An 18,752-nucleotide genomic window follows, 5' to 3' on the forward strand; every position below is an offset into this window, starting at 1 on the left:
GCAATGGTGATGAATGTGTGCCTGCATCTACAATGTATCTACAAGGCCTCCTAGCAATGGTGATGAATGTGTGCCTGCACCTACAATGTATCTACAAGGCCTCCTAGGAATGGTGATGAATGTGTGCCTGCACCTACAATGTATCTACAAGGCCTCCTAGCAATAGTGATGAATGTGTGACTGCACCTACAATGTATCTACAACGCCTCCTAGCAATGGTGATGAATCTGTGCCTGCACCTATGATGTATCTATGATGCCTCCTAGCAATGGTGATGAATGTGTGCCTGCACATACAATGTATCTACAACGCCTCCTAGCAATGACAATGTGTGCCTGCACCTATAATGTATCTACAACGCCTCCTGCACCTACGATGTATCTACAATGCCACCTACCATGTATCTACAACGCCTCCTAGCAATGGTGATGAATGTGTGCCTGCACCTACGATGTATCTACAATGCCTCCTAGCATAGGTGATGAATGTGTGCCGGCACCTACAATGTATCTACAACGCCTCCTAGCAATGTTGATGAATGTGCTTCTGCACCTAACACGTATCTACAACGCCTCCTAGCCATGGTGATGAATGTGTGCTTGCACCTACAATGTATCTACAACGCCTCCTAGCAATGGTGATGAATGTGTGCCTGCACCTACAATGTATCTACAAGGCCTCCTAGCAATGGTGATGAATGTGTGCCCGCACCTACAATGTATCTACAAGGCCTCCTAGCAATGATGATGAATGTGTGCCTGCACCTACGATGTATCTACAACGCCTCCTAGCAAAGGTGATGAATGTGTGCCGGCACCTACAATGTATCTACAACGTCTCCTAGCAATGGTGATGAATGTGTGCCTGCACCTACAATGTATCTACAAGGCCTCCTAGCAATGGTGATGAATGTGTGCCTGCACCTACAATGTATCTACAACGCCTCCTAGCAATGTTGATGAATGTGTGCCTGCACCTACAATGTATCTACAAGGCCTCCTAGCAATGGTGATGAATGTGTGCCTGCACCTACAATGTATCTACAAGGCCTCCTAGCAATGGTGATGAATGTGTGCCTGCACCTACAATGTATCTACAAGGCCTCCTAGCAATGGTGATGAATGTGTGCCTGCACCTACAATGTATCTACAACGCCTCCTAGCAATGGTGATGAATGTGTGCCTGCACCTGTGATGTATCTACGACGCCTCCTAGCAATGGTGATGAATGTGTGCCTGCACCTTCAATGTATCTACAATGCCTCCTAGCAATGACAATGTGTGCCTGCACCTATAATGTATCTACAACGCCTCCTGCACCTACGATGTAGCTACAATGCCACCTACCATGTATCTACAATGCCTCCTAGCAATGGTGATGAATGTGTGCCTGCACCTACGATGTATCTACAATGCCTCCTAGCATAGGTGATGAATGTGTGCTGGCACCTACAATGTATCTACAACGCCTCCTAGCAATGGTGATGAATGTGTGCCTGCACCTACCACGTATCTACAACGCCTCCTAGCCATGGTGATGAATGTGTGCCTGCACCTACAATGTATCTACAACGCCTCCTAGGAATGGTGATGAATGTGTGCCTGCACCTACAATGTATCTACAACGTGTGCCTGCACCTACAATGTATCTACAACGCCTCCTAGCAATGGTGATGAATGTGTGCCTGCACCAACAATGTATCTACAACGCCTCCTAGCAATGGTGATGAATATGTGTCTGAACCTACAATGTATCTACAACGCCTCCTAGCAATGACAATGTGTGCCTGCACCTATAATGTATCTACAACGCCTCCTGCACCTACGATGTATCTACAATGCCACCTACCATGTATCTACAACGCCTCCTAGCAATGGTGATGAATGTGTGCCTGCACCTACGATGTATCTACAACGCCTCCTAGCATAGGTGATGAATGTGTGCCGGCACCTACAATGTATCTACAACGCCTCCTAGCAATGTTGATGAATGTGCTTCTGCACCTAACACGTATCTACAACGCCTCCTAGCCATGGTGATGAATGTGTGCTTGCACCTACAATGTATCTACAACGCCTCCTAGCAATGGTGATGAATGTGTGCCTGCACCTACAATGTATCTACAAGGCCTCCTAGCAATGGTGATGAATGTGTGCCCGCACCTACAATGTATCTACAAGGCCTCCTAGCAATGATGATGAATGTGTGCCTGCACCTACGATGTATCTACAACGCCTCCTAGCAAAGGTGATGAATGTGTGCCGGCACCTACAATGTATCTACAACGTCTCCTAGCAATGGTGATGAATGTGTGCCTGCACCTACAATGTATCTACAAGGCCTCCTAGCAATGGTGATGAATGTGTGCCTGCACCTACAATGTATCTACAACGCCTCCTAGCAATGTTGATGAATGTGTGCCTGCACCTACAATGTATCTACAAGGCCTCCTAGCAATGGTGATGAATGTGTGCCTGCACCTAAAATGTATCTACAAGGCCTCCTAGCAATGGTGATGAATGTGTGCCTGCACCTACAATGTATCTACAAGGCCTCCTAGCAATGGTGATGAATGTGTGCCTGCACCTACAATGTATCTACAACGCCTCCTAGCAATGGTGATGAATGTGTGCCTGCACCTGTGATGTATCTACGACGCCTCCTAGCAATGGTGATGAATGTGTGCCTGCACCTTCAATGTATCTACAATGCCTCCTAGCAATGACAATGTGTGCCTGCACCTATAATGTATCTACAACGCCTCCTGCACCTACGATGTAGCTACAATGCCACCTACCATGTATCTACAATGCCTCCTAGCAATGGTGATGAATGTGTGCCTGAACCTACGATGTATCTACAATGCCTCCTAGCATAGGTGATGAATGTGTGCTGGCACCTACAATGTATCTACAACGCCTCCTAGCAATGGTGATGAATGTGTGCCTGCACCTACCACGTATCTACAACGCCTCCTAGCCATGGTGATGAATGTGTGCCTGCACCTACAATATATCTACAACGCCTCCTAGGAATGGTGATGAATGTGTGCCTGCACCTACAATGTATCTACAACGTGTGCCTGCACCTACAATGTATCTACAATGCCTCCTAGCAATGGTGATGAATGTGTGCCTGCACCAACAATGTATCTACAACGCCTCCTAGCAATGGTGATGAATATGTGTCTGAACCTACAATGTATCTACAACGCCTCCTAGCAATGACAATGTGTGCCTGCACCTATAATGTATCTACAACGCCTCCTGCACCTACGATGTATCTACAATGCCACCTACCATGTATCTACAACGCCTCCTAGCAATGGTGATGAATGTGTACCTGCACCTACGATGTATCTACAACGCCTCCTAGCTTAGGTGATGAATGTGTGCCGGCACCTATAATGTATCTACAACGCCTCCTAGCAATGGTGATGAATGTGTGCCTGCACCTACAATGTGTCTACAATGCCTCCTAGGAATGGTGATGAATGTATGCCGGCACCTACAATGTATCTACAATGCCTCCTAGAAATGTTGATGAATGTGTGCCTAGACCTACAATGTATCTACAACGCCTCCTAGAAATGTTCATGAATGTATGCCCGCACCTACAATGTATCTACAACGCCTCCTAGAAATGTTGATGAATGTATGCCTGCACCTACAATGTATCTACAACGCCTCCTAGATATGTTGATGAATGGTTGCCTGCACCTACAATTTATCTACAACGCCTCCTAGAAATGTTGATGAATGTGTGCCTGCACCTACAATGTATCTACAATGCCTCCTAGCAATGGTGATGAATGTGTGCCTGCACCTACAATGTATCTACAACGCCTCCCAGCAATGGTGATGAATATGTGTCTGCACCTACAATGTATCTACAACGCCTCCTAGCAATGACAATGTGTGCCTGCACCTATAATGTATCTACAACGCCTCCTGCACCTACGATGTATCTACAATGCCACCTACCATGTATCTACAACGCCTCATAGCAATGGTGATGAATGTATGCCTGCACCTACGATGTATCTACAACGCCTCCTAGCAAAGGTGATGAATGTGTGCCTGCACCTACAATGTATCTACAACGCCTCCTAGCAATGGTGATGAATGTGTGCCTGCACCTACAATGTATCTACAAGGCCTCCTAGCAATGGTGATGAATGTGTGCCTGCACCTACAATGTATCTACAACGCCTCCTAGCAATGGTGATGAATGTGTGCCGGAACCTACAATGTATCTACAAGGCCTCCTAGCAATGGTGATGAATGTGTGCCTGCACCTACGATGTATCTACAAGGCCTCCTAGCAATCATGATGAATGTGTGCCTGCACCTATGATGTATCTACAACGCCTCCTAGCAAAGGTGATGAATGTGTTGCGGCACCTACAATGTATCTACAACGCATCCTAGCAATGGTGATGAATGTGTGCCTGCACCTACAATGTATCTACAAGGCCTCCTAGCAATGGTGATGAATGTGTGCCTGCACCTACAATGTATCTACGACGCCTCCTAGCAATGTTGATGAATGTGTGCCTGCACCTACAATGTATTTACAAGGCCTCCTAGCAATGGTGATGAATGTGTGCCTGCACCTACAATGTATCTACAAGGCCTCCTAGCAATGGTGATGAATGTGTGCCTGGACCTACAATGTATCTACAAGGCCTCTTAGCAATGGTGATGAATGTGTGCCTGCACCTACAATGTATCTACAAGGCCTCCTAGCAATGGTGTTGAATGTCTGCCTGCACCTGTGATGTATCTACGACGCCTCCTAGCAATGGTGATGAATGTGTGCCTGCACCTACAATGTATCTACAATGCCTCCTAGCAATGACAATGTGTGCCTGCACCTATAATGTATCTACAACGCCTCCTGCACCTACGATGTAGCTACAATGCCACCTACCATGTATCTACAACGCCTCCTAGCAATGGTGATGAATGTGTGCCTACACCTACGATGTATCTACAACGCCTCCTAGCATAGGCGATGAATGTGTGCCGGCACCTACAATGTATCTACAATGCCTCCTAGCAATGGTGATGATTGTGTGCCTGCACCTATGATGTATCTACGATGCCTCCTAGCAATGGTGATGAATGTGTGCCTGCACCTACAATGTATCTACAACGCCTCCTAGCAATGACAATGTGTGCCTGCACCTATAATGTATCTACAACGCCTCCTGCACCTACGATGTATCTACAATGCCACCTACCATGTATCTACAACGCCTCCTAGCAATGGTGATGAATGTGTGCCTGCACCTACCATGTATCTACAACGCCTCCTAGCAATGGTGATGAATGTGTGCCTGCACCTACCATGTATCTACAACGCCTCCTAGCCATGATGATGAATGTGTGTCTGCACCTCCTAGCAATGGTAATGAATGTGTGCCAGCACCTACAATGCTCAATCAATGGGGACCAGTAACCAACGCCTTGCTGCTTTCACCCATTAACTTGCTACTTTATCTTCACCAAGATCAACTGTGTAGATGTATTTCTATGCAACCGGCGCCTAGTTGCCCCAGGGCTTTGTGCGCTTTACAAATGACAAAACAAGTAAATAAATAAATAAACAAACAAATAAATAAATAAATAAATGCATACATTCTAGGAAACAAACGTTTGCCTGTGAAGTCATGTTTTGACTTTAGAAAACAGATTTTTTTTTTACATAATCAAGCCAACAGCCAGGAAAACTATGATTCAAGATATTGAGCATTTATGGAATGAAAATAACCTGTAAACCAACCCAACATTGCATATATTATACGTGCTTAAAACATGTATGCAGTCCTGAGGAAGTCCTGGATGCAAGTACGGTAATTTAACCCCATAAGTGCCAGGCTATCCAACCCGAGAAGTTGAAACACTTAGATCTTTTGAGAAAAAAGTATTTGTATGTGAAATAATTATTTAACGGTAATAGGAAGTGTAAAGACTCTTATATCGCATAATGTTTTACCCTACATGAAAGATAATGTGATCGGGTTGAATGTATCTTCTTTTATTTTTGTTAACTGGGTGAATGTACAGTAGGAGAGGCTGAATGGGGTACGACTGGTGTCGTGACCCACTGTTTGGGTCCTTGTATTTGAGCTTGTATATAATCAGCCACGCGCTCAACAAGTTTGCCTGAACTTGAAACAAACAGTTCTTTACTAGAATACAATTTTGTATTTTTCTAAAGCAGATATTTTCTTTTTTCAAGTGTATGTTTGTGGCCAGTACCAGCCGAAAATAATTAGCATTAGTGTAAGAACATAGAGCAGAACAACCCATCTTTAAATGTGTACAAACCCACCCTGCAGTCTTGCCGTCGCGTGACCTGGAAGGGCCAATAAGGAAGCTGCCGGCGCCAGGGCTGGTGCCAGCTGGAGCTAGGAATCCTGTTCTATTTGCGGTTGGGGCACATGATGCTATGGCATTACATGGCACCCTGGAGCCCAAAGCCTATCAAGACCATGGTGTTCATCAACCTAACGGAACATATCTGGCAGGGTTTGAAAGTCAGGACCGCACCGGGCGAGGAATGCATTGCCTGCACACCTGTGTCTGGGGTTTTTTCAGGCCCATTGTTTTGCCCCTGGTCAACCTTAAACACTAAACCCATCAGATGATGTCGATAGAGGAATATACAGTCATTCTGCCCACACGTGTCGGTGTTTGCTGAGAAATGAGTTATCTTCTTAGCATTATTGTGGAAAAGCAGGATGCAGGGTGGAGTTTCATTGCTTGACAGATCTACACCACCATTGGCAAAACACAGGCTTAAAAATACACACTTCCTACTACCCACTTGCGTGTGATAACTGACACTTGGTGAGTAGGCAATGGGGGTGAGTAAGCAATGGTGTGCCGTGTCAATATGGAGAATTGAGGGGGCGAGTAAGCAATGGTGTGCCGTGTCAATATGGAGGATTGAGGGGGCGAGTAAGCAATGGTGTGCCGTGTCAATATGGAGAATTGATGGGGCGAGTAAGCGATGGTGTGCCGTGTCAATATGGAGAATTGATGGGGCGAGTAAGCAATGGTGTGCCGTGTCAATATGGAGAATTGATGGGGCGAGTAAGCAATGGTGTGCCGTGTCAATATGGAGAATTGATGGGGCGAGTAAGCGATGGTGTGCCGTGTCAATATGGAGAATTTATGGGGCGAGTAAGCAATGGTGTGCCGTGTCAATATGGAGAATTGAGGGGGCGAGTAAGCGATGGTGTGCTGCGTCAATACGGTTAATTGAGAGGGTGAGTAAGCAATTGAGTGCCGTGTCAATATGGAGAATTGAGGGGGTGAGTAAGCAATGGCGTGCCGCGTCAATATGGAGAATTGATGGGGCGAGTAAGCAATTGTGTGCCGCGTCAATATGGAGAATTGATGGGGCGAGTAAGCAATGGTGTGCCATGTCAATATGGGGAATTGATGGGGCGAGTAAGCAATGGTGTGCCAAGTCAATATGGAGAATTGATGGGGTGAGTAAGCAATGGTGTGCCGTGTCAATATGGAGAATTGATGGGGCGAGTAAGCAATGGTGTGCCGTGTCAATATGGAGAATTGAGGGGCGAGTAAGCAATGGTGTGCCGTGCCAATATGGAGAATTGAGGGGGCGAGTAAGCAATGCTGTGCTGCGTAAATACGGTTAATTGAGAGGGTGAGTAAGCAATTGAGTGCCGTGTCAATATGGAGAATTGAGGGGGTGAGTAAGTAATGGGGTGCCGTGTCAATATGGAGAATTGAGGGGGTGAGTAAGCAATGGTGTGCCGTGTCAATATGGAGAATTGAGGGGGTGAGTAAGCAATGGTGTGCCGTGTCAATACGGATAATTGAGAGGGTGAGTAAGCAATGGTGTGCCGTGTCAATACGGATAATTTAGAGGGTGTGTAAGCAATGCAGTGCCGTGTAAATATGGAGAATTGAGGGGGTGAGTAAGCAATGGCGTGCCGTGTCAATATGGAGAATTGACGGGGCAAGTAAGCAACGGTGTGCCGTGTAAATATGGAGAATTGAGAGGGTGAGTAAGCAATGGTGTGCCGTGTCAATATGGAGAATTGAGGGGCTGAGTAAGCAATGGTGTGCCGTGTCAATATGGAGAATTGAGGGGGCGAGTAAGCAACGGTGTGCCGTTTCAATACAGAGAATTGAGGGGGTGAGTAAGCAATGGTGTGCCGTGTCAATATGGAGAATTGAGGGGGCGAGTAAGCAATGGCGTGCTGTGTCAATATGGCGATTTGAGGAGACGAGTAAGCAATGATGTGCCGTATCAATATGGAGAATTGAGGGGGTGAGTAAGCGATGGCGTGCCGTGTCAATATGGAGAATTGCGGGGGTGAGTAAGCAACGGTGTGCTGTGTCTATATGGAGAATTGAGGGGGCGAGTAAGCGATGGTGTGCCGTGTCAATATGGAGAATTGATGGGGCGAGTAAGCAATGGTGTGCCGTGTCAATATGGGAATTGATGGGGCGAGTAAGCGATGGTGTGCCGTGTCAATATGGAGAATTGATGGGGCGAGTAAGCGATGGTTGCCGTGTCAATATGGAGAATTGATGGGGCGAGTAAGCAATGGTGTCCCGTGTCAATATGGAGAATTGATGGGGCGAGTAAGTGATGGTGTGCCGTGTCAATTTGGAGAATTGATGGGGCGAGTAAGCAATGGTGTGCCGTGTCAATATGGAGAATTGATGGGGCGAGTAAGCAATGGTGTGCCGTGTCAATATGGAGAATTGAGGGCGTGAGTAAGCAATGGTGTGCTGTGCCAATATGGAGAATTGATGGGGCGAGTAAGTGATGGTGTGCCGTGTCAATTTGGAGAATTGATGGGGCGAGTAAGCAATGGTGTGCCGTGTCAATGTGGAGAATTGAGGGGGTGAGTAAGCAATGGCGTGCTGTGTCAATATGGAGAATTGAGGAGGTGGTGTGCCGTGTCAATACAGATAATTGAGAGGGTGAGTAAGCAATGGAGTGCCGTGTCAATATGAAGAATTGATGGGGCGAGTAGGCAATGGTGTGCCGTGTCAATATCGAGAATTGAGGGGGTGAGTAAGCAATGGTGTGCCGTGTCAATATGGAGAATTGAGGGGGTGAGTAAGCAACGGTGTGCTGTGTCTATATGGAGAATTGAGGGGTGTCCTGTGCCAATATGGAGAATTGAGGGGGTAACTTTGTATGCCTGCCTTGTAGCTTGCACATGGAATATTTAACCCTTTAAAAAGATAGCATTTTCCTTTCCATGCACACCTGGGATCATTGATGCAAAACAGGAACATCAGAGTTGCTGTCGTGTCCAAGTAAACTTTGTGACATAGGAATTATCATGACCTAGGACTTGTCAAGGAATGAAGATTTCAAACACATTAAAATATGATACAACACAACCCAGAATGTCTAAGCTAAGCAGCTGCTGGTGGGTGGAAAGTGGCAGAGAAAAAAGGAAAAAGTCTATGAATTTCTTTTTTTTTCAGAATGTTTTTTATTGAGACCCCACTTTTGCCTCATTGTGTCGGGGTGCTCTGGGGGTAACAGCGTCAATTAAGGCCCTGGCTGGGGACTCACTTGCTCGCTGTCAATAGCGCTGTTTTCCACGGGGTATTTCCAAAATGGCTTCACCTTCTCCCTGTGTGTCTGGCTTTGGGTCTCATTTGATTTTAGGTGTGGGGTATGTTCTAATAATTGGGGTCGGCCTGTGGTGCCCCAGCCCACATGGTCTGAGATTACAGAAGGCCTGCACGCGATATTGGGCCAAGCAACACAGTCCCACAGCCTGCTGCACCCACCTCAATGAGTCTCCTGTGTACCCCCATTATCTTGCAGAAAGAACTGAAAATAACTCCCCAATGACCGGGATTGAGTCTCCTCCCTACCACTCCTTATCTTGCAGAAAGAACCAAAAATATCTCCCCAATGACTGGGATTGAGTCTCCTCCCTACCCCTCCTTATCTTGCAGAAAGAACCAAAAATATCTCTCCAATGACTGGGATTGAGTCTCCCCCCCTAACCCTCTTATCTTGCAGAATGAACTGAAAATATCTACCCAATGACCGGGATTAAGTCTCCCCCTCACCCCATCTTATTTTACAGAATGAACTGAAAATATCACCCCAATGACCGGGATTGAGTCTCCTCCTATCCCCCTTATCTTGCAGAAAGAACTGGCGATATCTCCCAATGACCGGGATTGAGTCTCCCCCCTAACCCTCTTATCTTGCAGAAAGAACTGAAAATATCTCACAATGACCGGGAGTGAGTCTCCTCTCTATCCCCCGTATCTTGCAGAAAGAAATGAAAATATCTCCCCAATGATCGGGATTGAGTCTCCTCGGTACCTCCCTTATCTTGCAGAAAGAACTGAAAACATCTCCCCAATGACTGGGATTGAATCTCCCCCCTAACCCTTTTATCTTGCAGAAAGAACTGAAAATATCCCCCAATGACCGGGAGTGAGTCTCCTCTCTACCCCCTTATTTTGCAGAAAGAACTGAAAATATCTCACCAATGACCGGGATTGAGTCTCCTCCCTACCCCCCTTATCTTGCAGAAAGAACCAAAAATATCTCCCCAATGACTGGGATTGAGTCTCCCCCCCAAACCCCCATTATCTTACAGAATGAACTGAAAATATCTCCCCAATGATTGAGTCTCCCCCTATCCCCCTTATCTTGCAGAAAGAACTGGTGATATCTCCCAATGACCGGGATTGAGTCTCCCCCCTAACCCTCTTATCTTGCAGAAAGAACTGAAAATATCTCACAATGACCGGGAGTGAGTCTCCTCTCTACCCCCTTATTTTGCAGAAAGAACTGAAAATATCTCCCCAATGATCGGGATTGAGTCTCCTCGGTACCTCCCTTATCTTGCAGAAAGAACTGAAAACATTTCCCCAATGACCGGGATTGAATCTCCCCCCTAACCCCTTTATCTTGCAGAAAGAACTGAAAATATCCCCCAATGACCGGGAGTGAGTCTCCTCTCTACCCCCTTATTTTGCAGAAAGAACTGAAAATATCTCCCCAATGACCGGGATTCAGTCTCCCTCCCTAGCCCCTTATCTTGCAGAATGAACTGAAAATATCCCCCCAATGACCGGGATTGAGTCTCCTCCCTACCCCCTTATCTTGCAGAAAGAGCATGCAGTCGCAGTTTTCCAGAAGCTCCTTAAACAGAATGTAATCCCACCTTCAGATGGGAAGCTGAGGACTATGCTGTGAAGTGAGTAGCTGTGGGGTTCTTCCTTTGTTTTGACTCCCCCTCCTGCACAGCTCCCTCCCCCTTGACGTCTCCCCCCGTGCACCTTCTTCTGGCATCTTCCTTCCAACATCTATTTCCTCTTAGCCCCTCCTCTAGAAATGCCCTTCAGCGCCATTAACCCCAAATTCTGGTGACTATAAGGCTGCCCAGTGCTGCATAATGTGAAGTCAATTTGTGCAGTAGCACTTTCTGGCCGTGTCTACACGCGGAATGGAATTACCATAACTAATAATCATGGACCCAAATAACAGGACAGACTCAAAGAATATGGCAAAGTACTACTTTATTATCAGCTCAATAAGGTAGGGAAACCTGGCAAGCAACTAATTGTAGTCCACACACTCTCGGTTCCATTTCAGGTACACAACGGCTTTATACCTCGATGTACATCAACTATGACATCATCCTACGTGTCAAATAATAAAACCTGTCGGATGGAGTGATTGATTAGGGGAACATATCTACTTATAGTCTCTATAAGTGTTAGTAACCTTATTGGCTGCCCCTTCTCTGGCAGGCAAGCCTCGGACCTTGTTCTAACTACGTATAATACAGATTATAGCAGTATAACGGCACCGGATTGGCCCATGCAACATTGTGTGCTCATCGTGATATAGGCCCTCATTATAGGTTGGCATTGTCTCCCAATTTTGGAAACTCGGCTCACTAGCAGCACGTAAGCTAAATGAAACCCAGATGCAGAGAACAATGTCAGACCACTGCCCACTTGCCCAATTAGTGTACCATCTCTCATCCGCCAAGCCTTCAGCCAAGACTTCTCCTTTGTACTTGACCTTGCTGGATGTTCGCTTATCTGGAACTTCAACCACCCGAAGCTCATAATTAGCTCTTATTTTCTGGTCTTACACCATGTTTGCAGAGACCACAATTTTGTTCATTTTGTCAATTTTTGCCTTTTATGTAGTACTATTTGATTCAATAATCCTGGGTGTCATTACCCTCTTCTGCCTCTAGAGACTTGCTTGTTCTGTCTCACATATGCTTTTCTGCATCTTTAATCGTCGCTACTTGGCATTGACAAATGTTCACTCATTTACTTGATCTAAGAGAAATGTCTGCATACATTGCTTATCCTCGTTGACTCCCTTTGTGCCCTCCAGTTGCTTCTGGCTGTGGCATCCTTGATCTCTGGTCAACAGCTATTCTTCGTTCATGCACAAATTTGTATTTCTAGTCTCTGTCAGCTCTGCAACCCTGGTCTCTCTCCTTCGAGCTCTTCGCTTGCTATCATTGAGAGCCGGCGTCCATCTTTCCAACATGGCCGCTTTACCCATGTTATATTTTCCACTGCAGCAAGCTTCTATGTGACTCTTCTACCTTGCGTTTCTGCGTATATACATTCACTACTCATCTGGTCACTTATCTTCTTTGTATATATGGTTTCTTCTCACTTGTATGTATGCTTACTCTTGTTTGTTCAGTTACATCTTTGCTCTATAACCCCTGAAGTGCCAAGGGGGAGATATTGCATCCTTGGCACTTAAGGGGTTAATGAAACAGAAAACGTTAGAAGGATTTGAATGGCGAAATACCAAAATCACCAAAAAAGGCCTTGGCACTTGGGGGGAAACCCATGGCAGTTAAAAGGTTAAGTATTCTTTTATCATTTCAGTGCGTCATTGTATCTTCTCCTTATGACATCACTTTGCACCTGTCAGGTTCTCTTTACAGCTACTCGGTATTCAGTGGTGGCAGCAACTCTCCTGCTACCACAGTTCGAGAGTACATTCGGTACGGTTGCCTGAGTGCGTAAAGTCTCTCATACACTCGATGCAGTATTGGAATTATACCAAGTATAATGCAAAATGTCTTCTTGTTATTCATCCAATAGGCCGAGGTGAGGAGGGTGGGGTCTATCAGTGACGTGTACACCAGCTCCTCTACAAGTTCTTCTGTGTAAGATATGCGGTCGAGGGCTAGTCCCCTGCACGGTCATGAGTTCTGTTAGCTTATTTGCTTGCTTACCGCCTCCTGGTCAGCGGTGCAACATCCATGATGCTCCCATAAATGCTATAGGATTTCTGATTGTCTACTACAACCTGCCCTTTAACCCTGACGACTTCACTGCATATCTCCACCTTCCTACTCAACCCCTTCTGTGCTCTGTTCCCTGACACCCTAATAATCATGTTAATAACTCGGCCACAGAATTTGTCTGACCAGCCTCTCACTGCTCTACTTCCGGTCTGAAATTTAGAGGGCAATGCATTTTGACCTCACTTCCGGTTCCTGTTAATTAGTGCCCGAGAACAAAGCAATGTTCTTGGTGTTGATTTGATCTTTCTCAATGCACCAGTGTTCCACGCTCAGACACCCTTTTGGGCCTGGTGCATCTTTCTCCCAACTGTATAAATAAAATACCACCAAGTGATCTGTATAGTTAGCAATAATATGCAAAAGTGCACATTTAAAATGCGCTTTTAATAACTCCATTATCACGCGGAGTGATTCTCATCCTAAGTCATTTTTGTTTTTCTCTGACTCCTAGTTAGGCTCTATCTCACTCGGTGCATTTATTTATATTAAACAATGAGCACCGCAATGAACCCCAGAACAGCCCCCGCCCCCCAGGGCTGCCCTTGCCCTGGCACATTTGTAAAGTGGTGAACGTCTCGCTGCAAGACGTCGAGGAAAGGCCAGCATAACTCATCCCCGCAAGGCTGGGGGTAATTTATGGTGTGGGGTCAAAAGCTAAAAGCACGGCTCCCTCCTTATCACTCCCCTACGGCCATGAGTCATGGATCCCAAAACGATATGATTAGGTCCTGAGGTCAGCAGGGTCGTGGGATTGATGTATGGAGTATTATCTTTGTGGAATGATATTATTTGAAATGTAAAACCCCCAAATTCCTGCTAAAAAGCAGCTGTCTGAGATGTTTATGAGAGTGCTCTAAGCTTATAATTGTGGGAGGAGGTTTAGGAGGTTTAGATAGAAAGCAACTGAAAAGAGAACTCTCATGGTTTGCTGCAGGTTTGTGCAAAGACGGGGGTCAGTGCTGCCCGTGTGACACACGCCGGGAAGACCTGGGGCAGGTTCCCAGAGAATTCGGGGTGCATTCAAAATTCTTCAGCCGAAACAGAATTGTGATCCCCAGACTCGCCTCCGCTCTGCTTTGGTACACCACTCAAGGGACCCTCACTATGAACCAGACACTCATCACGAGTCTAGGGGGACGGTCATCTGCAACACTTGGGGCTGAGCCGGTGCCAGTGTGGTCAGGAAGAGTTCCGAAAGCTCAGAACAGTTCTGGAATATCATTTTGGCAAAGCGCTGTGGGAGGTTCCCAGTGGATTGGAGTGGGTGAAATGTCTGCCAGAGAAGTGAAAAGTGCGCAATTCCCACTCGATTCCGCTTCTGCCCGTTCTGCGAAATCAGTATTAAGGTTCAGCAGCAACTGCAATTTCGCCTGGTTTTGTGCGGTTTCGTGCAGTGCGGTGTTTCGTTTCCGTGTTGCTTTTGGTGTACTGAGACGAGACACTTTGCACGGGTCTCTTTTTTCGATCAGTGCTACTTTCTTGCAGCAACACGAGGAACTTTGCGCAGTTTTTTGTTTCGATTCATACTTGGTTTGTGCAGTATCACGAGAAACTTGGTTTGGCTCTTTTCCCTTCGTGCTAGGTTTCGCACAGTGGCATGTGAAACTTTGGGCGGCTCTTTTTGATTTGTGCGAGGTTTGCATGACGACACAAGAACATTTTCGCAGTGCTTTCGGGTCGCAGATTGGAACTGAGAAACACTGCGCCCCTCTTTTCGATATACAAGGGTGGTGGAATGGCACATCAGGCCGAAGCGGAACAGAATAGGACAGATTTCGCTTCTGCAGCTGGCAGAACAGAATTTAACAATTTTCACCCAGCCCTACCAGTGGGTGCACAGATCTCTGCAGTGCCAGGGACAGGGCCCAAGGTTAATCCCTGTACACCACCTCCAGTTTATTTTGCCTCTAGTTTGTTTGCATTTTCCCCATTTCTTGTTCAGTCTTTGCTTCCAGCATCATCTCTTAGTGTCCAAGTACCTTAACCATTTCGCTGTCTTCGTTACCTCCCACTTTTATGCAGAGCCTACAATAATATTGGCTACCACAAGGGATGGCAGTCCTCGTCTCCTGCAACAGACAGTGCTTGCATAGGACATAGATGGCCACTTCCTGTGCAAGCAATAGGTCAAAGGGTTTCATTGGCATGTGTGAGAAACCTAGGTGTGTTCCCCCATCTACTCCCCTGGGATCCTCTACGCAGGTGGCCAGGGAAAGGCCATCGCTTCTGGATCCTGCCACTGGGGCAGACAAGCGAGGGAGGATCACCTGGATAGAGGGTCCTCAGACATTGGAGGTGGAATGCCCATAGGTGAGACACATTATTCCATATCTTCCTTTCCGGATGATTCCCCTATATCAGAAAAGGTTATGGGATAATGTTCATCTGGTTCCATGGTTTCTGGGAAATGTAGGAATCTGTATCACACTAGATATGTTAAAAGGAAGAGAAAGGACAGTGATGCAATATATGGGAATACATCTCAGTATCACCCCTTATCCTTAGGATAGTCAACTTGATCTTTCCCCAATCTTTATGAGTCATTATAAAAATGTTCCTCTTCAGTCCCCTCTTAATGTGTATAACAATACTGAGACGAGGAAGAAACAACTAGGAGCTGTGAAGATTACCTGCATTGCCCATTCAAGCATTGGGACGCAGAAGAGACCTGAAGGTCATTCGTCTCCTGGTGATTTGCTTAATTATGGTCAGGCAAGGCAGGCAAGGAATACCCTTGACTCACACCTACAGCCTGTTAGAGAAGCACAGGTGCGTAAAAGGTGGGATCATCAGCAGTCGTCAGTCAGACTGGGGAAACCCGGAGAGCAGAAGGACCAGAGTGCACACGATCTGGGAAGTACAGCGGAGATGCCAGTATGCCACAAGAAGCCCTGGGAACCCCGTTGCATGGTGAACGCTGATCGTAGGTCCCAAAACCTGGGTAGGTGGGCAGCGGACACTGCAAGAAGGCGAAGCTCCACATAACAGCAGGCAAGTGTGAAGTGAAGCGCCCGGCTATTTGTCTGTTCCTCTGAAGACGAAAGAAGAAGAAGGAGCCTCTGATACTGAGTAAGTGTCTGGGACACTTAAAATACCTGGGGCGCTCGAAGGAGACCGAACAAGCAGGCACGGTTAATTGAATGAAGCAAACCATGTTACTTATATTGAATGCCGAACTGAATGAAAGAAGTGAAAATAACTTCACGTATGGAATGAAACCAACTACATTGCTTCTAATTGATATCTAATTGAATGATATAAGTGAAAGGAATTAATGGAAAATACCAGTCTGAATGAACTGAACCAAAAATCACCATTACTGAGAACTGCCTTGAGTGAAATAAAGAAGCTGTCCTTTATTGGAATACAGAAGCAAAGCGATATTGAACTGCATGAAACCAACACTTATGATAAACTGAAGGAAAGAAACAAAGGTGGTAAAGTTGTGAAGATGCACTTAAGAAAACTGTTTGTTGAATCAAATCTTTAACTTCGAAAGAAACCTGACAGTTCCTGGTTGCGTGACCTGTAATGGGTGCACCGTGTGGTCTATAACTGCGCCAAGACCAGAGAGCTACGAATGGTGAAACTAAGGATGATGGAAAAGTGAATGTTAAGTTCCTGATTGCGTGACCTGTAATGGGTGGGCTCTGTGGTCTAAAACTGCACCAAGACCAGAGAGCTACTTCATGTCAACAAGGAAGCTTGCTGAAGTGAATTCAGGAAACCAACTATTATAAACCTCAAACTTGGGGAAGGGAACCATGAGTTATGCAAGTTCAGTTTAAATACAAAAGCTTCAAGGTACTTTCTTTTGATATTAACACTAATCCTGGGGAAGAGAACCCTAAGCTTTGGTGTCCTGGAACTGTGTTATCTTGGAAAAGTGTTGAACCTGGGGAAAGGCAGTAATACGTAATTATTACTAATGTTTTCTTGATGACATGTTTAATTCTCACTACTAATGTTGTGTTCTATCACCTATATAGTGCCCCGTTGATCCTGAACTGGGTTTGTCCTGTGAACAGATGATAAATATTCTTGGGTCGTAGAAATGTGTGGAAAAGCTGCTTCAGACTAATGCTTGTGCTGCCTGCACTGCTCACTCCCGTCGCAGCTGCTGCATCCTGATCCGTCTGTGCTGATTCCTGGCACCCTAAACAGTGCAAAGAGGTGCAGATCAATGCTGGAGGCTGGAAAACATTGATACACACTCACTGGTGTCAGGAAATAAGATTGGACCATGGAGAAACATTCAGTAAGGGCTGAGGCCCTGAGGAAGCTAAGCAGAAAGCCGGTACCCCTGGGCTCAAAGCTGCGACCACTGCCCCCTCAGGGTTATGAGGAAAGTAGGTGAGGAATTCTTTGGACTCATGCTCATTGCGTAATTAGGGAAAGTGCTCCAGGCATAGACATGGGAACATTTTCCCATCAACCTCTGTCTGACTAAAGGTCAAGTAGCTGCTATATCTGCAGCATTTGAAAGGTGTAACAAAGGATAGTAGGCCTTCAGCTGGGCTGAGTGGAACACCGTACTCAGTCCAACACTATCAGAGCCACTCGATCCAGCTGCCTGAGGTTTCCTGTAGAGGTGAGAGGACCCACAAGAGCCACCCAGGGCCAATCTACCGACGGATCCAGTGATCCTTGACAAGCTTTATTTAGAAACTCACTTAGAGGATTCCTGCCCCAGGGCATCTAGTTAGGGGTCAAAAGTAGGGTTGGTCATTTCCTGCCTCATTGGGGTGCCATTTTGCAGCCTAAAACTCCCTGTGCAGACCTCCATCCAGCTGCTTACCACCATCCTGTGATCCTGCAGTGGCTGCTTACCAGCATCCTGTGATCCTGCAGCGGCTGCCTACCAGCACCCAGACCTCCATCCAGCTGCTTAGCAGCACCCAGACCTCCATCCAGCTGCTTACAGCACCCAGAACTCCATCAGCTGCTTACCAGCAGCCAGACCTCCATCCAGCTGCTTACCAGCAACCTGTGATCCTGCAGAGGCTGCTTACCAGCACCCAAACCTCCATCCAGCTGCTTAGCAGCACCCAGACCTCCATCCAGCTGCTTACCAGCATCCTGTGATCCTGCAGAGGCTGCTTACAAGCACCCAGACCTCCATCCAGCTGCTTACCAGAACCCAGACCTCCATGCAGGAGCTTACCAGCACCCTGTGATCCTGCAGCACCCAGACCTCCATCCAGCTGCTTATCATCATCCAGACCTCCATCCAGCTGCTTACCAGCATCCTGTGATCCAGTAGCGGCTGCTTAACAGCACCCAGACCTCCGTCCAGCTGCTTACCAGCACCCTGTGATCCTGTAGCGGCTGCTTACCAGCACCCAGACCTCCATCCAGCTGCTTAGCAGCACCCAGACCTCCATCCAGCTGCTTACCAGCATCCTGTGATCCTGCAGCA

Source organism: Ambystoma mexicanum, chromosome 14 (assembly GCF_040938575.1).
Source record: "Ambystoma mexicanum isolate Mex_15411 chromosome 14, UKY_AmexF1_1, whole genome shotgun sequence".
In the NCBI taxonomy this organism is placed as follows: domain Eukaryota; kingdom Metazoa; phylum Chordata; class Amphibia; order Caudata; family Ambystomatidae; genus Ambystoma; species Ambystoma mexicanum.